The sequence below is a fragment of the Schistocerca americana genome, chromosome 4, assembly GCF_021461395.2.
Source record: "Schistocerca americana isolate TAMUIC-IGC-003095 chromosome 4, iqSchAmer2.1, whole genome shotgun sequence".
Taxonomy (NCBI): domain Eukaryota; kingdom Metazoa; phylum Arthropoda; class Insecta; order Orthoptera; family Acrididae; genus Schistocerca; species Schistocerca americana.
The window spans coordinates 404,783,286-404,805,802 of record NC_060122.1 but is presented as its reverse complement, the minus strand read 5'-3'; positions in this window follow the sequence as shown (position 1 = coordinate 404,805,802).

The window sequence follows — 22,517 nt, the reverse complement described above, 5'->3', positions numbered from 1 at the left end:
AGCTTCCCAATATCCCTGAGACAAAAAATGTTAATGCTTTCGTGGCCACTTGTTGACAAACTACATGTTGGCTTCTGTATCGGGTTCCTCGACTGGCGCATGTTTGATGATTCTTCTGACGTTAGCACAAGTGGCTGCTGTGGTCAAAGCTTCACCCTTCATTGCTGGTGTGGACTCGAGTCGAGCTCGGGGCCGTAGATATATGTCCCTGGCGCGCCAACGTCCAAGGGGTTTTCCCTGGTCATTTCCGCTGCGGTTCTCCCCTGCTACCTGTGACGGTCGTTCGCTGTAGCACGGGAATCCAGAATCCGTTCTTCTTTCGTGTTGAAGCTATTGTCATGTTTGTGTATTTCTATAGCTTCTCTGAACAAGCGGATGTAATAGCTCTTCTACACGGCAAGAACTTCCGTGTCGGCGTATTTCGCTATGTGGTCCGTCTCACATAGCATGTGTTCCACCACTCCCGATTTCTCGACCTGCCTCAACCTGCAATGAAGCTTACGTTCAGTGAACCTGGCGTTGACTGATTCCAGTAATTCCAACATAAACTTTCCGCATGTACATGGTGTGTGGTATTGAAAGTGGGTCACTTTTCTCTTTTGCCGATCTGAGACACTCTTTAACCTTCTTTGTCGGTTTGTAAAAAGTCTTTAAGCTGTGTTTGCGCAATATACGGCCGATTCTGACCTTCAGTTATGAGCAGAAAATCTTGGACATATTAGATCCGGTGACGTACTGAAACCTAAGCGCAGATCCGACACAGCGGATCACACGGAATACGAGTCGGTTAATCGGTGCGTCTTCTCTCTCGGTCGACATACAAAGGAACGCGCGCAACGCAGAAGCACTATCACCTCGGCTGTATGGTGTACCAAATATCCATAAGAATAGTGTTCCATTAAGACCGATATTTAGCACTCCAGGCTCACCGACGTATAAACTGGAGAAACACTTGGCCTCTCTGCTCCAGCCGCACGTGAGAAAGACTGAAATATATATAAAGGACTCAGGGGATTTCGTTGAGAGGCAGAAGAAACTAAAACTTGGACCAAACGACATCCCACTCAGCTTCGATGCAGTTTCTTTGTTTACCAAAGTGGCACTCAGTGACTCTCTGGAGTAAATCGGTTCCATTTTACCACAAGACGTCACGAAGCTCTTTCATGCGGGCCAGGGTGGTCGAGCAGTTCTAGGCGCTTCAGTCTGGAACCGCGCGACCGCTACGGTCGCAGGTTTGAATCCTGCCTTGGGCATGGATGTGTGTGATGTCCTTCGGTTAGTTAGTTTTAAGTAGTTCTAAGTTCTACGGGACTAATGACCTCAGCAGTTAAGTCCCATAGTACTCAGAGCCATTTGAACCATCTTTCATGCGTGTCTCACTACGAACTATTTCAAGTAGAATGGCAACTTTTACGAACAACTGACAGGCGTCGCTATGGGTAGACCACTTAGTCCAATGGCGATCAACTTCTTCATGGAACATTTCGAAGCTCGGGCACTGGACTTGTCACCTTGTAAACCTAAGGCGTGGTACAAATAAGTCGACGATACCTTGATTGTGTGGAGCTATGATGAGGAACAGCTTGATGACTTCCTAAGATATCTGAACAGCCTCCACGCCAACAAAAAAATTACTGTGGAAGTAGAAAAGGACCAACAGCTAATCTTTCTAGATGTGATTGGCGACTCACAATATTATATTATTGTGATCGCTTCTCAGTTTTAGTTATTGATAACCTGATACCAGTATCTGAGTTTAATGTGTACAGCACCGAAGATGATCACTATGTGATCGAAAATCGATTGTGCTATCAATAAAACATCAATATTACGACCAACGCTGATCTTCCTTTTAATTTTAACTTTCTAGGGATGGTGAAAACCTGGGAGACAGCCAGTGATTTTTTATTAATGGGGATGGTACTTCCAAATGAGTAGGACGTTAACCTTCTCTGAGAAATATGCTAAAAAAGAAGCTGCTATATGTGTTAGCACAGGGTTACACCTTCTCTTTTCCCGTCATTTCCATAATTATACGTGAAGAGCAAGCAATTTACTGTAAAGGTATTTATCTACGTCATCTCCACCGCACTCTGAGGGAAAAAGTGCCACGCGTCCTCAGCATTGTTGTGTGTTCCACGAACACCTGCTACAATGAATTAAGGCTATAGGTCCCGCATAGCTTACTGACGCAACATGGGAAATACGTGGGAAATAATTCATAAGGCTGTAGTAGGCCTCGCGTCTTCATCCGGCGCAGTAAACACACGAACTGTCCACAGTCGACATGCGTCAGCTCAGGGTATCAGAAAGCGATATTCTATAACGCATACAAGGACTTCGACTATGATCTGAGCGGCTTACTTCAGGATGTAAACCTAGCCAAGGCAGCCATATATTTCGATTAACGAACTCTTAATCTGACAATGTATCTTGGACAAATAGGAAATTTGAAATTAAATATGCACACCAAAACACCTATGTCTCATCATTCAATATTGCTGCTCCTATTAGTCGTCAGACGTGTGGATATACGTTAGTGTTTGACATTTCGTTAAAAAACTCAACAAGATTGCAATGCGGTGCAGTGCATCACAAACAGGGTTCAAATTTTTGACATCTAACTTGAATGCAGTGTGTATATCGAGATATAAGACCCCTTTAATACAAATTATTTTTTTGTGTGTAAATTTTTGTGTATGCTGCTGCAAAGGAAGATATAATTGATATATCGATTGAGGAAAAAAGAGTCCATATGGCAATATTGATACTATCTGTACAAATAAACGCGTGCACGGTCATCAATTTTTTCTTCGACGGCAGCTACGAGATGCCTGTTTGCTTTTGTCTTTTACCATTCTTGTCTTGTAAGCATCGTTGTCTGTAGCTCTGAATAATCTATTACATATTAAAGTAATTTTCATTCGAGTTGTGTTCGAATACTTTCCTACAGTGCTAATCCACATATGTTAATAATCATTGATCTACAAGTTCGATTTTTCAGCATTTTTGTGAGAGAGGCGCAACACTTCGACGTGGCACCGATCCGCCATTGACGTGGCTTTGTTACTAATTTCCATTATCTTTCTCTCTTATCGTACGACCTAAATCTGTAGTCATTCGATGTAGTCCTATAATTTTAACTAATCGCACAGCATAGAGTGGTTGACAGATTCCGATATGAAGTCTGCGTTTTCAAAATTTCAATCGGTCCACATCTTTAGCCTCGCTGTTCCTAACACCAATCTGAGACAGTTACGACGTACATTATTAAACTGCTTCGGAATTCATTTAGTGAGCGGAGAAGGGAGCCAACTAGCAAGCGATATGGAGATTAACACATATTGTGAAATGGGTATGTACAGTTTTCTGTCACATGACCGTTTGTTACTATAAGATCTTTCTCTGATGTTACAGGAGTAGTTTACACCAAGTCGTCTTAGTACCTAACAGAAAACAGTCAACAGTTCTCAGTTGTGATAGCCATAGCAAGAGTGGTGGCCATGGAATAGATTCTCCTTTACCAGTCCCTCTATCTGAGTAAGTGGTATAAAGGTGGTACCGCACATTTGCATAAAAATGAACTGAATCTGCGTCGTTTTTGTATCTACATTATCTGATGACTCATCTAGTGAGGTAGGAAGATCATATATGAAAACAATTAAGTGGGTCACAAATGTTAATTTGATTGTTATTCGATGCATGTCCCGACAGGGTATGTAAAAGAGGAATCAACAGCAAGTAGGTACACACAGAGGAACGTACACATAATTCTTAAACAACATATTGTTGCAACGTTTACGAACACTGTTACTTGTAACTGTCTCCTGACTAATGATAGTTAAACAAAAAACAACAGATCAGTGTTCTTAGCAGAATATAATACTCCAATCTAACACTGGCAAATCAAAGAGAGAAAAACCACTTTTTTTTCATTTTTGCTCCAACATTTTGGTAAATGTACGTAACATCACATTGGAAAGCTTGATTAATTGCAGATGACATACTGGAAAAAAAAAATATGAACTGTGCCGCAAAAATCAGATGGGCACATAAGCTTTAGCATGTGGTACTAAGGTATATATTTTTTGTTAATAATTTCATAAATGTAAATACTATAATCTGAAAACTGTATTATGTATCTACAGGACCCGAGGCCCGTGACTGCAAAAAAATGTCATGATGATCTCTCCATTGGCGAACGATTCCGGAATAGTCCCCCTACCGCGTTCAAACGTTTGAAATTCCACGCGCCGACTCGGAGAACGTTATCCTTTCGTTGGTTATTCTATCTTTTTCTCATGGTCAGCTCCCCCTTGACAGTCCCCTCCCAGGTATCCGATTGGGGGACTATTCCGGAATCATTCGCCAATGGAGAGACCATCACGACATTATTTTCAGTGACAGGCTTCAGGTCCTGTAGATACACAATATGTGCCTTTGATGCAGTGGTTTCTATTGACTTCTGCTTCCTTATGCCGTTGATCAATGCTGATTCTTCCATCTTTCAGAACAGTTTCTACCGCAAGGGCTGAGTGCGCCCTGAGCTCTGTTCGCTCCTCCACCCTCTTTGACAAGGCCGTTGCCAGTACGAAGGTGACTTCTTATGCCGAAAGTCTTCGGCTACCACTGCATATGATTTTTATTGAAAATTTAACTAGTGGCGAGGTTCGCACTCGGGACCGAGGACATTTTGATTACTAGTCAAAAACGATATGTGACCCACGTTGGTGTAGTTGAAAAAGTTGGACACCGTAGAAGTTTTGAGTTGGCGAGGTATGGTGGAGACGGTAGCAGTGGGAAATAAAGAAAAAAAAAGGAGACTGGTAAAAAAAGGACACTGGTAAGGGGATGTACTGCAATTCAACAGCGGAAAAAGGAGCCAACAGGAGTGAGACATATGTAGTGTGTGGCAGTATGGATGAGATGCTGAGTACGGAGGTTTAACTGCAAAGAGAGAATGGGTAAGAGGATTTATAATGTTCTCTGTTAAAAGAGCGCGAATATATGCGCTTGCCAAAAATTTTGCTGAGAAAGGCGGAATGAGGATTGAGGCAGCTGATTCCCAATTTTCTGTCAGTGACTTTTGAACAGGAAAGTATTCGCCTTTTTTTCAGATGGTAAATTTATGCCTAATTATGTGTTTGTTAGTATAAACATTATGTCAACTACAACCCAACACGCTGAGCACAAAGCTGAAGTTGGCTGGCTGAAGCCGGAAATTAAATATTCACATTCCAAGAAAGACACACTGTCTCTGACTGCTCACATTCCATTTTGAAATATCTGACATATTTAATGACATCATGAGTAGGCACACACCGTACAAGAACGCTAATGGAAAGAAAATGGGAAAAACAACAGGAACTCCACACACGTTTTGAAGGAAACACACCAGCTAAGGTTTGAAACGGTAGTCAAACAAACCACACATCCCATAAACGGTTAGTCAACCTCAATGACATACAGTTCACAAAACAAAATTAAATCTGTTAGAAGGATGACCTAAACACAAGATTACACATAAGACTTTGGAAAATCGAATAACAGAAGGAGATGCCTAATGAAACAATACGAAGCGAACAACTCAATATTAAAAGAGCATCTACATATCATCTAGCTAGAAATACACACACACATGCAGACACACACACACACACACACACACACACACACATATATATATATATATATATATATATATATATATATATATATATAATGATAAAGTACAGAACAACAAATCAGTGTAGACAGCGGAATATGAAAGTACAATAATCTAACATTAGTAAAGCAGATAGAGAAAGAACATATAGTTTCAGTTTAGGAGCAACATTTTGGCAAATACAACATAACAATGAAAAGTCCTGATTAATTGCAAATGACGTACTGCACGTACTGCAACGAAGTATCAACTGTATGGCAACATAAACATGAGTATTTGGTACTAAGGTATATATGTTTGTAATTTTATAAATGTAAATACTATAATCTCAAAACTGTATACATTATAACGCAAAATTTCTTTACATGTTATTTGACAGAAAATAAAAAAAACTCACTGACGCTGGTGAAATTTCACTGAAACGTTTGGGTGTCAAGCAAGAAGAATTTCTGTTTGCTCAAAGCAGAACCATATTTCCATAATTTTAAGATAACTACAACTTAAATGAGGAACCGAATTATCCATAGGCGTAGTCAAATCTAAAGCTGTAAGTGGTCGAAAAGAATTATGTTTCATTGTTGTGCTTGCTTTAGTATGATTCGACTATTGTGGCGCAATACATCAATCCGTGAATATTTCCACTACTTTCGGACTACTAAGCACAGTAAATTTCATAAAATTAAATGTACACGAAGCTGCGCTACTAAATGACGTGGTATTCAAGCGCTAATTTGTCTCTCACCCTACACAGTTTCTGCAGACGCTACAGTCACATTTTTCTGTGGTCATGCAAGTCTGCAAAGCACTATGCGGTACCTTTAGTTAAAGTTTTACTGTTACTTACAAACTAGTCTTCCGTTGTTCGTTGTATTGTACGTCGTCCCAAAGAACGTTTAATAGCATCGTTGTGTTCGCTTTGCAGTTGTTTTTAAAGATATCCAGCTGCACCAAAGAGCCTCCCTCTTCATTTGGTCACAGAGTCTACGTAATACCCTACGTCAATATATTTCTTAGTATCACCACAGTCTGAGATAACAGTCGCAACACTCCGTCTTGTTTTTATTACCAACCGCAATAGCAGCGCGCCAAGTGGCCACCAAGCAACACATATGAATAAGACATCGGATGAGTGCGATTAGTACGGTTTATATTGATTTGTGGAGGGTATGTAGTGCTATAAATGTGCAATCTACAATAACCAATAAATGACTCCACATTTGTGTTTCTGTAGTCTCGTAAGGCCCCTGGGAGATATGAAACGGTACATTACAGAAGAGTTTATTTACAATTTCCTTGTGACATACAGATATTTACTGAAGAATATCGTTTTCTATTTCTTGTGAACAGCAGAATATCTGTCATTTTGCAGAAGGAATTCATGTATCTAACCTGCAGCGGGAAGTTTTGCTCGCTATACTTTCCCCCAAATCAGTGAATGTGGAACGTAGGAAACTGGTATGGAATGTAAAACCTACATTATTTAATGTACCAAATAGGCCACCACACCTGAAGCGGAAGGAAAAACCACAAAGACGTATAAAACGCCTAAAACAGTAACACTGTTTCCCGACGTAGAATAAAACAATTGCACAATGTTTTCTACACCAGAGTCACAACCTACAAGAATCAACACATTGACTTTTGAAGTAAAGGCAATTACATTTCCAAAAATATTCGGGTGCTTGAAAGTCGAGTGACGTGTGAGAATGGGCGAATCATTAGACTCCATAAAAAATTTTTACGGTCTGGGTCAGTGCCTAATATAATAAGAAAATATAACAACAGAAATCTATGCTTCTCATGCATGAAATATTTGTTTATATTCTCATGCTTTAATTGGGTAAGCTGCAATTATGCACATATTTCGAAAGATTTCTTCACGAATAAGTTGTAGTTTATGTCACTGAATCAGTTATTTCAGGATAACTCGTTTCTTGGTAACTTAATAAGGCCTAGAGAACAAAAATACAATAACTGTGTATTTAATTAAATAGAAAAATAGTTAAAACCAAACATTATTCTTACGACGTATGCGACTGCTTTCTCACCGCTTGGAGCGCCATTGTTGCTCCAATTGTCAAACGACAACAACTTTTGCAGCAGTTTGCGTCACGACCGTATGTTATACTGTGGTGGCACAACTACGTTTCATTTCATACATATTTACAAATAACGGAAACATTTTCAGTATAATTATAAAAATCAATGTAAAAATGTCAAACGAACGTATACAATATTATTTTTATTCATGTTTCGTAACTGCGTTGGACGCCTATGGGGAGGCGACATTCCTTATTCAGAAAGCTGTTTGTAACATTCTGGATGTCATTATACGTGTTTGAACCTAAAAGTGTGCTCTGCTTCGATTGCGATTTTCATACAGGAATAATAATGGTAAGACATGACTTATCAGGTGATCCACAGACACATTTGGATATACATTTTTCACTGCCTTTCGGAGCAGAAAAGAGATATGGAGCAAGCTTGTAAGAGGTCCATGACTAAGGAATTTATTGCTAGCGCACTCGGGCAGATGTAACTTCGATGGACTGCTCACGCGCTGCCTGCGATATGCAAGTTAACAATAGAATCGGAACCAGAGAGCAGTGTCGGCAGCAGTAGTAGTAGTATCTCGCAGTCGGGTGGTTGGGTAGGTCGGTCGCGGAGAACGATGGCGGTGCCTGAGCGATGTAGTATAACGTAAAATCAAAATAATTGTTATTTATTGCCGTGCGCATATGTTAATTGCTACAACTGATTTTGTACTATTGTTACATGAAAGTCACATTAAATATTTTTCAGTAATTTTTCAATAATAATCTTTCTTATAAAGATAACTTTTGACAGTCATTGATCTGAATTTAAATTTTTTACTAATTTCTCATATCCATAGTCATGCCAATTATCATAAATAAAATCAGTTGATTTTTCATAGGTAACAAAATCTAGTGGCCAGCATTGCACTGGGCTGTGCCAAAAAAATTTCTTATAGTAGCAGATATATACGCGTTATCCAGCGACATCACTGAGGTAAGAATTTTGTTTATTCAGAATGATTTTTCAGGCCATGACGCAGCACAGCTGACGTGCAGATTTACCAGTCTAGATTCACAGTTAGATAATTAATGAAAGGTTACATTACGAGATTTGTTTTGAAAGGTTATATATGAGTTATACTTTTATTGGGAGGTTAGTCACATTTTTATTGCGAGGTTACGGAATTAATCTGTTGCGAGGTTACAAGCTTTTGCACCCAGTATAGAACGTGTGCTCGGAACAGATTACCATATCATGTGTTTTGTTTTATTAGTTGCATAAATATCAGAATAAATGAGAGTGTTGTACCTATGGATCATAGGACCTTCATCTCTAGCCAGCTCTGTACAGGAAGTTTAAGATATTTTCCAGTTCCATTTTTAAATTACGATGTTCACTTTTTGTGTGCCACAGCTGTCTTCCAAAATTACACAAACACTCCGAAAAATTAATGTTTTCCCGAATTAAGAAAAAAAAACCATGGTCGTGTACCAAGGAACCAATGCCCTATTCGAATTTCAAAGCGTTTCAATCTAGAAAATCTTGCCAGTAGTGCATATAGTCGTCTACCTGTTATATTATTACCCTACTACACACTAACGATCAGTAACTGAAATCAAATTAAGCAGACATATTATCAAAAGCCAGTTATAAGTTAAATACATTTTGAAATTGAAACTATTGGAAACTAACATAAATTTCCAAGAAAAATTGTTAAGATATTAACATAAGTGAGTTAATTTGAAAATTTCCGTATCTAAGGATCGTCTGTTTGAAGGTACAAGATGGTGCAAGAAGCATGGATTTACCGTCCACACGTTATAAAATTAATTTTAAAACTATACTGAATTTCACTTGCCAAAAAATTCTGTAGCTGAAGAATTAACGATATATTCCAAGTATATTATACAGCTATTACAGGTGTAGAGCCCGAAATATTTAAAATTTCTACACAAAGCACCTTGTGCCAACGACAATTAAAACTGTACAAAAAGGGGGAAACTGTATATGGTTCTAGCAGAACGTCTTCTGGGTCAAAATTAGCACCGGTGTAGTTTGGATGCTAAATGAAACTAAAATCGTCTACCTTCACTACCCTCACTCTTTCTCCCGAACAGATGGTTTGTAGGTAGAAGGGAGACCTAATAACTGTGTCGTACAAATAAATATTCAAATTGATTGTTTCATATTTATAAAATTTTACCCTTGGTATTTACCATTTCAGAAAAATTGGATAATTTGTTCAGAAGAAAGAGTTTTCACAAGCTAAGCAACTCAATAAAGCGTTGGTACAACTCTGGCCCTTATGGAAGCAGATGTTCGGTTTGGCATTGATCGAAAGAATAATTGGATCTCCTCCTGAGGTATGTTGTTGTTGTGGTCTTCAGACTGGTTTGATGCAGCTCTCCATGCTACTCTATCCTGTGCAAGCTTCCTCATCTCCGAGTACCTACAGCAACCTACATCCTTCTGAATCTGCTTAGTGTATTCATGTATTGGTCTCCCTCTACGATTTTTACCCTCCACGCTGCCCTCCAATACTAAATTGGTGATCCCTTGATGCCTCAGAACATGTCCTACCAACCGACCCCTTCTTCTAGTCAAGTTGTGCCACAAACTTCTCTTCTCCCCAATCCTATTCAATACTTCCTCATTAGTTATGTGATCTACCCTGAGGTATATCGCGCTTAATTCTATCCAACTGATGCGTTAGATCGTCAGAATCCCGAGATGATTGGAGGGCCCTGCCATAATGCTCCAAACGGTCTCAATTGGGGAGAGATTCGGCGACCTTGCTGGCTCAAATGGTTCAAATGGCTCTGAGTACTATGGGACTTAACATCTGAGGTCATCACTCCCCTAGAACTTAGAACTACTTAAACCTAACTAACCTAAGGACATCACCCACATCCATGCCCGAGGCAGGATTCGAACCTGCAACCGTAGCGGTCGCGCGGCTCCAGACTGAAGTGCCTAGAACCGCTCGGCCACTACGGCCGGCACCTTGCTGGCCAAGGTAGGGTTTGTAAACACGGAGACAAGCAGTAGAAACTCTCGGCGTTTACGGGCAGGTGTTGTCTTGCTGAAATGTAAGTCCAGGATGGTTTGCACGAAGGGGAACAAAACGGGGCGTACTATATCTTCGACGTACCGCTGTGCTTTATAGGCAAGTATAGGAAGACGTCAATCCTCACGAAATTGTTGAAGCAAGTCATTAAGAAAGATTTTCTGTCAGTGTTTGAGCCGGCATCGTTGGTAACTGGTACGGCCTCACTTTGTTCTATCCAGGCTCAACAGATGATGGTATCATAATTTCGTTGAAAATGTTTTACCTGATCTGTTAGCAGATGTGCCTTCAGCTGTGAGCGAAACAAGTACCTCATGCATGTTGGAGCACCTCCTCATTTTAGTGTAAATGTCCGCCAGCTTCTAAATAACAGATTTGGTGACAGATGGACAGTTAGAGATGGACCAATTGCCTGGCCTCCGCGCACCTTGGTCATAAACCCACTAGACATTTATTTGTGATGGCATTTGAATCATTCTGTGTATGGAACCCCAGTACAAGATGTTCAGAGCCTGTGTGCCCGTATTATGGTAGACAGCGAAGCCATACGCAATAGCTAGCGAGTGGCTGCAGCGGTTAGCACGCTGGACTCGCAATCAGGAGGACGACGGCTCAATCCCGCGTCTAGCCATCATGGTTTAGGTTTTCCGTGATTTCCCTAAATCGCTTCAGGCAAATGCTGGGATGGTTGCTTTGAAAGGGCACGGCCGACTTCCTTCCCCGTCATTCCCTAATCTGATGAGACCGATTACCTCGCTGTTTGGTCTCTTCCCCCAAAACCAACCCCGAACTCCCATACGCAATGCTCCATAGATACATCAGCGCTTCCGATAGTCACTACGTCTGCCGGTTGGTGCATTTACCAATGTTCATGGAGGTCGTATTGAACATCGTCTATGAGAAAGAGTTGCGTATGGTATGGTGGTGCGTTCTCTTCGTGTGTGTTTCCTACGATCAATGAGTTAGAGAAAATGAGTTGTAACACGCAAACAAAGCGTTTAGAGACATAGTGTAACGGCACGAACTGCAGGACACATTCCTCACACGAAGACGAAGAAATTGTTATACGAACATGGGTCTGGAAAATCTTTTTTTCCATGTTACAAATCAGGAATTTTCATATTTTCATGCTCTGTTTTGTTAATGAAAGAGGGATACAGCTTATTCGCGTTTGCAGCCCGTCTAATTGCTGAACAGATTTCGCAAAACGCCTTTGTTCCGCTTATATTCAGGGTGATTTAGAGAAACGGGAAAATTTTTGAAATTTGTTCACGTTGAGTGACGTATCTAACTAGCTCTCGCCATATTGCCGTTCGGTTAACATACCATATATACTTGGAGTGGTGTGCAACGTGTTTTTTTGCCATCAAAGGTTTCTGTAAAAAGAATGACAATTTCATAATTTAAGTCTATGACGGCACGGAAAGTACCAACAGCACATGCAATTAACAAAGGGATACGCAATTCTGAGGAGAACTCAGCAATGAAGAAGGATCCACTGGGCGTGTATAAGCCATGCTTAGAACAAACAATAAGGAAGATGTTCAAATTGCTGTCATAAAAAGCCCAGATCGTGCAATCCGTCGTCATATATTCTGTTTACAGTTGCATAGTTCAAAAGTTTATTGAATATTGGTACAAGACTTACAGTATCCTCCATGCAAGCTGTGCAGATCTTCGGGGAACTGAAACTGTACGATCATCTAATGCGACGACAATTCCGTGAACGAATACTTGAAAAGCTAAACGATGAAAGTGAGTTTATTAACAGCCTGTGGATGTCGGAGGAAGTCCATTTCCAGCTTCTTGTTGTTGTTGTGGACCTCAGTCCTGAGACTGGTTTGATGCAGCTCTCCATGCTACTCTATTCTGTGCAAGCTTCTTCATCTCCAAGTACCTACTGCAGCCTACATCCTTCTGAATCTGCTTAGTTTATTCATCTCTTGGTCTCCCTCTACGATTTTTACCCTCCACGCTGCCCTCCAATACTAAATTGGTGATCCCTTGATGCCTCACAACATGTCCTACCAACCGATCCATTCTTCTGGTCAATTTGTGCCACAAGCTCCTCTTCTCCCCAATTCTATTCAGTACCTCCTCATTAGTTATGTGATCTCTCCATCTAATCTTCAGCATTCTTCTGTAGCACCACATTTCGAAAGCTTCTATTCTCTTCTTGTCCAAACTATATATCGTCCATGTTTCACTTCCATACATGGCTACACTCCATACAAATACTTTCAGAAACGACTTCCTGACATTTAAATCTATACTCGATGTTAACAAATTTTTCTTCTTCAGAAACGCTTTCCTTGCCATTGCCAGTCTACATTTTATATCCTCTCTACTTCGACCATCATCAGTTATTTTGTTCCCCAAATAGCAAAACTGCTTTACTACTTTAAGTGTGTCATTTCCTAATCTAATTCCCTCAGCATCACCCGAGTTAGCTCGACTTCATTCCATGATCCTCATTTTGCTTTTGTTGATGTTCATCTTATACCCTCCTTTCAAGACACTGTCCATTCCGTTCAACTGCTCTTCCAAGTCCTATGCTGTCTCTGTGTCATCGGCGAACCTCAAAGTTTTTATTTATTCTCCATGGCCACCCTGAGAGAGAAAAAAGATAGGAGGGCAACAGATATACAGGAGAAAAGGTTGAAGACATGGATGCTGAAAGAGGATGAACGGAGGACCCAGTACCAGACACTGATCAGGAAGAAGCTGGCAAAGGAAGATCAGAGAACAGTGGAAGAAGAGTGGGGGGATTTTAAGAGGGCCCTACTTGAGGCAGCTGAGACTGTGTGCGGAAGAACTAGCACAAAGAGGAGAAGTAAGGAAACCCCATGGTGGAACAACATATGTAAAGAGGCAGTACTTCGAAAGAACAAAGCCTTCAGAGAATGGTTCCGGACCCGAACAGAGGAAGCTAGGGTAAAATATAAGGAAAGCAAGAAAGCGGCACAGACCATAGTAAGGGCGGAGAAGAAGAAGTGGATGGAAAAATGGACAAGAATGTTAGAAGAGGACAGTGAAGGGAACAAAAAAGTACTTTACACCATGGTAAGAAATAAGAGGAACGACAGAAGCGAGTGCCTGAGGATCATGGATAATAATGGAAGAGTTGTGGAGGAAATGCATGAGCTCAAAAAGATTTGGAAGGAGTACTTTGAAGATCTGTTGAATGCCGCCAAGCGGGTAACTAACAGTGATGGAGAGCCTAAGGCAGCAGACGATGATAATAGTGGGGAAATTGATGATCTAACTTGGAATGAAGTGGAAGAAGCCATAAAGAGGATGAATGGGGGCAAGGCACCAGGTTGGGACGAAGTAACAGTGGATATGATACGAGCAACAGGAGAAGTAGGAACCCAGTGGCTATACAGAGTGCTGAGGGTGGTGTGGAAGGAGAACAGAATTCCTGAGGATTGGAAGAAAGGAATTATAGTCCCGATCTTCAAGAAAGGGGATAAAAGGAGATGTGAGAACTACAGAGGAATTACCCTGCTATGCCACTGTGGAAAAATCTATGAAAAGATCCTGGAGAAGAGAATAAGAAGCAGTATTGAAAGTAGACTGCAAGAGGAGCAGTACGGTTTCAGACCGGGAAGATCAACAACGGACCTCATATTTGCGGTAAGGCAACTGCAGGAAAGGCACTATGAGTACGGGAAGGACTTAATCATGGCCTTTTTAGATATTGAGAAGGCGTATGACAGTATCTGTAGGGACAAGCTCTGGGATGTGCTGAACTCAAAAGGGATAGATGAAGAGACAACACGAAAAGTCAGAAAAATGTATGAGGGAAGCGAGAGTTGTGTGAAAGTGGGGAGGGAACGTACTGCATGGTTCAAGCTGGAAAATGGGCTGCGACAGGGAAGTGCACTTTCGCCTTTATTGTTTATTATTGTGATGGATGAAATCCTACAGCAAGTGTCAGATGCAATTGGGGATCATAAAATGAAAGCAGTGCTTTTTGCCGATGACCTGATATTATGGGGAAATTGCGAGGAGGAGGTGCAAGAGCAGTTAGATGCATGGGAGGCAACGGCAGCACAATATGGAATGCATTTCTCTGCAAAGAAAAGTGAAATAATTGTCACAACAAGGAAGACGAATAGGCCAAATGTGGATATAACTTGTGGAGGGGAAAAACAACAAGTGGTAGAGAACTTCAAGTACCTGGGAAGCGTGATTGAAAGTAAGGAGGTAAACGCAATGGAAATAAATGAAAGGTGCAGAAAAGCAGAGCAGTTCTACAAATGCATTAGGGGGCTTATTTGGAGCAAGGAGGTGCCACAGAAATCCAAGGGAATTATATACCGAACCTACTTTGTCCCCATATTGGCATACGGAAGTGAGACATGGGTAATGCACAAAAGCGACAAAAGTAGAATACAGGCTAGTGAAATGAAGTTCCAGAGGAGCAGGTTGGGTGTAACAAGACGAGACAGATTGCGAAATGTGTGTGTGAGGGAAAGACTAAAGGAGGAACCAGTACAGGACAGGATAGAAAAATCAAGACTGCAGTGGTATGGACACATGAAGAGAATGGATGAGGGAAGAATTCCAAAGAGGATGTTTGATCTGCAACTGGAGGGGAAGAGGCCCAGAGGAAGACCAAGAGATAGATGGGTGAAGGGAGTGAAGGAATGTGTGACGAGAAGAGGAGAGAACTGGACGAAGGTGGAAGAGGGGGAATGGTGGAAAGACAGAACACGATGGAGAGGCTTGTGTTCCCGACGGACCCAGCCAGTGGCTGGAAACTGTCCAAGATGATGATGATGATGATGGTACCTACTCTGAACTTTTCTTTTGTTTCCTTTATTGCTTGCTCAATATACAGATTGAATAACATTGGGGAGAGGCTACAACCTTGTCTCACTCCCTTCCCAACCACTGCTTCCCTTTCATACCCCTCGACTCTTGTAACTGCCATCTGGTTTCTGTACAAATGGTAAATAGCCTTTCGCTCCCTGTATTAATGGATTTAATAATAACTAAAATGGTTGAAATGGCTCTGAGCACTGATGGACTATACTCCTGAGGTCATCAGTCCCCTAGAACTTAGAACTACTTAAACCTAACTAACCTAAGGACATCACACACATCCATGCCCGAGGCAGGATTCGAACCTGCGACCGTAGCGGTCGCGCGGTTCCAGACTGTAGCTCTTAGAACCGCTCGTCGCCCCCCCCCCCCCCCCAGCCGGAAATAATAACTAAAGTTTTCGTTATTGGACCCAAGAAAATCCGACTCAGCGGCATCAATATCCGATGTACAGTAACAAAATTAACGTGAACTTCTGCGTCATCATAGGTCTTAATAGACCCTTAGTTTTTGGAGGACGAGAATGGCTTTGTGACTAATACGGTTCCCATGCTCGAAACTTACAAATATTTCAACAAACTGACGACGGCTGGCTTCAGTAGGGCGGATCATCCTCACGCGAAACAGAGCATTAAAAACTGAGAAAAATAATTTCTCCGAAATTATCAGATACTATGGATATTAAGAAGTTATTATCTGACTTTTTTCGTTAAGTTTTTTCTCTGAAAACATTTGACGCTGCCGACTTACTTCTCCTTGTATCATTTGTCTCTTGCCATCTAATCTGTTTGTACGGATAGAGATAGGTAATGCCGTTGTATAAATTAGACTAATTATTTTCGATTTAAACATGATTTAACGAGGAGTAATGTTGCTAATATTTCCTGTCCTTACCTTGTTTTTAATGCATTTTTCAGAACCGTTGCCGGTGGCGAAAATGACGTCGGTATTACTGATACAGTGATGCTATTGATCGGCAGCCATTGCTGTGGCCTCAGATGCATACTGCATGATCAGTAAAAGATCCTTTGTTTTTTCCGGTCTTGGGCTTTTGAAATCCGATCGATTTAAAGAAATATCGTTGTTTTACTCTTAATACTAGCGTTGAAGCGCATTTCATTCAACGGTCTTGCATCACTTTGTTAGTAGCGGACCGACAACTCGAGATTGTCGGTCACTTATCCATGTGCTTTAGATTTTCGTAAATTCCAAAGGTGGTTTTCTAAGTTCAAATGCGTTAATTTTGATCTTTCCGACTCTTGTAAATTTGGAAGACCAACAACATTAGGCAATGACACGTTAAATGCGGAAGTGGAAGGAAATCCGTGTCAGGCAATCGAGAATCTGGCAAACACTCTTAATCAAACTTGGTCGATTATTCAAGAACTTTTGCAACAGATTGGTAAAGACAGACAAAGCTAGTCGATCGACCACATGCAATATATTGCTTCAGTGGTTAATTACAGAAACGTGTTTTGATCGCTTGTTCACTGGAAATGTAAAATGGGTCCTCTATCATAATCCAAAATGTTAAAGGAGTGTCCCTTTCCGAATGAATGAATGAATCGTAGCCAGCTACAGCCAAGATAGGGTTACTCCAAAAAAAAAAAAAAAAAAAAAAGAAAAAGCGCTTTTGTGTGATTGATGGATTATTCGCGGTATCGTTCATTTTGCAGTGCTCAAACCAGGACAAAGTGTGAATACAAACCTTCACTGCAAACAATTGGATCGACGAAATCAATCTTGAACACTGCCCAGCAATTTTCAACAGAAAACGCGTTATTCTACACTGTGATAGGTAAAGACCGCAATGAGCAAGACAAATGCCGGAAAAAAAATCAGTGAACTAGATGGGAGGTATTGCCTCACCCACCATACTCGCCCGGCATTAGGCCATCGGATTTCCATTTATTCCTATCGCTACAAAATTTCATAAGAGGCAAAACATTTGAAAATGTGAATGATGTACAAAATGGCGTGCCCAAATATTTTGTTCAAAAAGCAATTGATTTTTGTCGATTCGGCATTAAAATTTTGCACACTAGACGGCGAAAGGTTAACGAGGGAGATTACATCATTGATTAAAAATAAAAACTTGGTACAAGTTTATCTGTTTGAAAGTTGTGACGTAGCCAAGAAAAAGTTTCCAGTGTGTTTATTATGTCATTCTTGGATCGCAATGCTTATCTCTCATCAATTTATTAATTTCGGACGCTAATGAGCATCTTCAGACTTAGAACACACAAGCACATAGAGGTAGCCTAACTCCCAGAACACTCCTAAGTATACGAAAGTAAACTAAAAAACAACTATATAATATGCATTGATCAGCCAGAAAATTATGTCGCTCTATCTAACACCTGGTATGTCCACCTTTTGCACGGACGCGTCGTGGCATGGAAGCAATGGGGCCTTGGTAGATCGTTGGAGGCAACTGGCACTACATCTGCACATACAAGTCACCTAGTGTGATTCTTGAGTTTCTGCCGGCGTATTTGATAATCAAAATATCCACGGGTGTACTGCCGGTCTACAGTGTCCAACGGGCACAATATTTCGGCGATCATACATGTCGCCATCATCAGGTGAACTGACGGACTGAGCTCCTGTGAACGTGCCGGTACGGAGATCCGTACGCTATGGCTGCTCAGGGGAACTGGTTTCGGTCGCGGCGGCGGCCGATTTAAAATACCCTCCGCCCGCGGCGCACTCCCTCCGCCGTCCGCGCCCCGCACCACGGTCGCGCGGTGGAACAGATTGCGACGGCTTCTGAGATGACGTCGGTGTGATGGCTCTGTCCGCCGTGGTCGTCACAACTATACGTTTGCTCGATTTACTCTTGATTAACCCAATCGCTGGTCCCCAAGCCTTGCTAAGATTATAGCCACAGTCACGGTTTATGAGGTCGTCATTGGTGCGAATTTCGATGGCCTCTCTAACAACGCTGTCCCAGTATCTCGACGTCTGTACCAGAATCCTCGTGCGTTCATACTCCATAGCGTGATTTTCCGACAAACAATGTTCAGCGACCGCCGACTTGGTCGGATAAATCAATCGAGTGTGCCTCTGGTGTTCACGGCATCGATCCTCGACGGTACGCTTTGTCTGACCAATATACGACTTATCACATTGACACGGAATCTGATACACTCCGGCCTTCCTCAAACCTAGGTCATCTTTGGCGCTCCCCACCATTGTACGAGTTTTATTCGGAGGACAAAACACAGTTCCGATGGATGAAATCACGAGGGAGGAGGTAGGCACTGCGTTTATTCCATATACAGGCGCACTCTCGGGGAAAATCGCCCACATTTCGAAGAAACACCGGGTCGGAACTGTGTTTTGTCCTCCGAATAAAACTCGTGCACTGGTGGGGAGCCCCGACGCCTTTCAGTCACATCCCAGATGCGGTATCTGACGAGCTGTCTGAGGGGGGGGGGGGGGGGGGCAGCAATTGGAATTCGCCACTGTTTTCGTCGCACCACTCCAACACACTCCTGGCCTTGTGACACGCCGCATTATCTTGTTGAAAAATGCCACTGCCGTCGGCAAAACTGATCGTCACGAACGGGTGTACGTGGCCTGCAACCAGTGTACGATATCCTTGGTCGTCATGGTGCCTTGCAGGAGCTCCACCGGTCCAATGGATGTCCACGTGATTGTTCCCCAGGGCATAATGGAGCCGCCACCAGCTTATCTCCGTGAATAAGTACAGGTGTCAGCGAGCTGTTCCTCTTTAAGACGACGGTTTCGTGACCTCCCATCGTCATAATGAAGCAGGTATCGGAATTTATCAGACCATGCAACGGTCTGCCAGTGCGCCAACGTGCAGTGCCGATGGCCAGGTGCTCATTTCAGTCGCAAGTGCCGATAGTGTGGTATTAATAAAGGCACATGTATGGATCGTCGGCGGCTGCGGAGGCCCAGCGTTCGGAGTGTTCGGTGCACTGTGTGTTCACACTTGTACTCTGCCTAGCATTAAAGTCTGATTTTAATTCCGCCACAATTCGCCGTTTGTCCTGTTTTACCAGTCTGCCCAGCCTACGGCGTCCGACATCGATAATGAGGGATTGCCTCCCAACCCCACGACGTCTAGACCTTACTTCACCTTAGTTTCGCCACTTAATGAAGACACTCACCACAGCACTCCTCGAAAACCCGACAAGTCCTGCAGTTTCCTAAATGTTTGTGCCGAGCCTCCGAGTCATCACGATCTATCATCGCCCAAACTTAGACGGCGCCTCTTCTCAATCTAAACACGGACAGCACGCTTACTGGTACTACATGCACCATTTTTGTGTCTGACTAGGAATCATTCCTCGCGATGTGAAGCCGCTATCGACTGGACGGGTTTATGTCAATAGTAGGTCGGTGGTCATAATGTTCTGGATGGTGAGTGAGTCCATACATGAGTAAAAACGTTTTCCATTGCACATATCACGCTCTCCCATTTGATGGTGCAGACAAAATCATTAGCTATTTCCGCTTCGTCAAACAAATAAAACTAAGGTATGCCAAGAGCACCACTGAAGCGTACCTACTGCACATCAAGAGGGAGCTATATCGGCGTGCAGTGGCGAGAAACGTTACTCTATCCAAGCCAGATAGACGTCGCCACTGCATTACAGTTTCAGTTTTAATCAGGTGTGGATATGTTGTAGAGTTGTTTCGTTGTTGTTTTCCGTTTGTGATCCAAGACTGGAATTATAATAAAGCAAAAATCATCTTAGTTTTGTTCGTCATATTGGATGTTTCAGGAAAGCTTGCAGTTGAGTCATTCATGATTTAAATAACGAAAACTGAACTAGTTACTTATTTTTTGACGTTTATTACAACGCTTTTCGAGAATTTACACTAATTTTCAAGTGTATTTGTGCATTTGTTTCTTTGAATATGTTTGGTGATGTATGCTTGTGTGATTTTATGGCTCCTTTGCGTCTTTTTGAATCGGAAAATTGTACGAAATGAATCTTTCACTGATTTTAAATGCTATTGTTAGAAACGGTATTTTTATTTGTCTACTTACAGATATTGTGCCTCCTCCATTACACAGAATATCATACGCAAGCTAATCATTACTTCCACTGTTTGTCTATAAAACATGCTAGAAAAATATTACGACACTACGATTTCACAGAGAGCTTGTACATGGTCAGACTTGTTACAGTGCTTTTGCGTTACGTTATATGTATATATATATATATATATATATATATATATATATATATATATATATATATATATATATCTGTGACTACTGGAGGTATTCTGTTTTATTTGTTTTATTTTCGCCTTTAGATATACATAGTGTTTTCGTTTCTCTACTAGACAATGCCGCAAGCTATCCCAAAATCGTAACACAACACACATATGCCATACTAATAGATTTAAATCCACCTCATGATAGAGGTTTAAACCTTCGAAACGTATTGTTTATACAAATAAACAATGACTCGTAGCAGTAAGAATAATATATAACAAATGCTTTGTTTATTTTATCCAAAACGTTATGAACACTACACACTGGGAGACTGTATGCTTCCCACAGGTGACCAGGTTCGAAATGTACAGGGTGATTCAGAGAAACAGGAAATTGAAAAAAAAAATTATTACGAGGATCGAAAAGTAACGACGACTTCTTTTTGCACTGCCTCTCTTGCGTCTTTCAGCAAAGAAAATCCCGATGAACAAAGAGGACAGGGAGAAAGAATTAGACATCATTAATCAAATTGCAGTCGCCAATGACTTTCCCAGCTCAATGAGAGACAGTATGTAGGGACAAATAACAGAAAACAAAGAAATTCCTGGCTCTTTAGCAGGAAACAATAATACAGTCAAATGTAGCATAACTCATGTAGGCAACGTTCCTCAAAAAATAGCAAACCTACTTAGGCCACATTAAGTGAAAGTAGTTTTCCCCACAAATGACAAACTGCAACAGAAATCAGTCCACTCATTGAACAAAAAAAGATAAATTCTCAGGCACAGTAATACATCAATATAACATGCAAAACTTGCTCAAGCAACTATGTAGGACAAACTGGTAGGAATTTTCAAATTAGATACACTGAACACATCAACTGCTACACACATATAAAAAAAATTGAACACCCATTCGAAAACATAGAAGAAGCTCTTAAGATACTCCACCACTTCCAAAAGTCTCAATTTGTTGTTATTGTTGTGGTCTTCAGTCCTGAGACTGGTTTGATGCAACTCTCCATGCTACTCTATCCTGTGCAAGCTTCTTCATCTCCCAGTACCTTCTGCAGCCTACATCCTTCTGAATCTGCTTAGTTTATTCATCTCTTGGTCTCCCTCTACGATTTTTACCCTCCACGCTGCCCTCCAGTACTAAATTGGTGATCCCTTGATGACTCAGAACATGTCCTACCAACTGATCCCTTCTTCTGGTCAAGTTGTGCCAAAACTCGTCTTCTCCCCAATTCTATTCAGTACCTCCTCATTAGTTATGTGATCTCTCCATCTAATCTTCAGCATTCTTCTGTAGCACCACATTTCGAAAGCTTCTATTCTCTTCTTGTCCAAACTATATATCGTCCATGTTTCACTTCCATACATGGCTACACTCCATACAAATACTTTCAGAAACGAATTCCTGACGCTTAAATCTATACTCGATGTTAACAAATTTCTCTTCTTCAGAAAAACTTTCCTTGCCATTGCCAGTCTACATTTTATATCCTCTCTACTTCGACCGTCATCAGTTATTTTGCTCCCCAAATAGCAAAACTCCTTTACTACTTTAAGTGTCTCATTTCCTAATCTAATTCCCTCAGCATCACCCGACTTAATTCGATTACATTCCATTATCATTGTTTTGCTTTTGTTGGTGTTCATCTTATACCCTCCTTTCAAGACACTGTCCATTCCGTTCAACTGCTCTTCCAAGTCCTT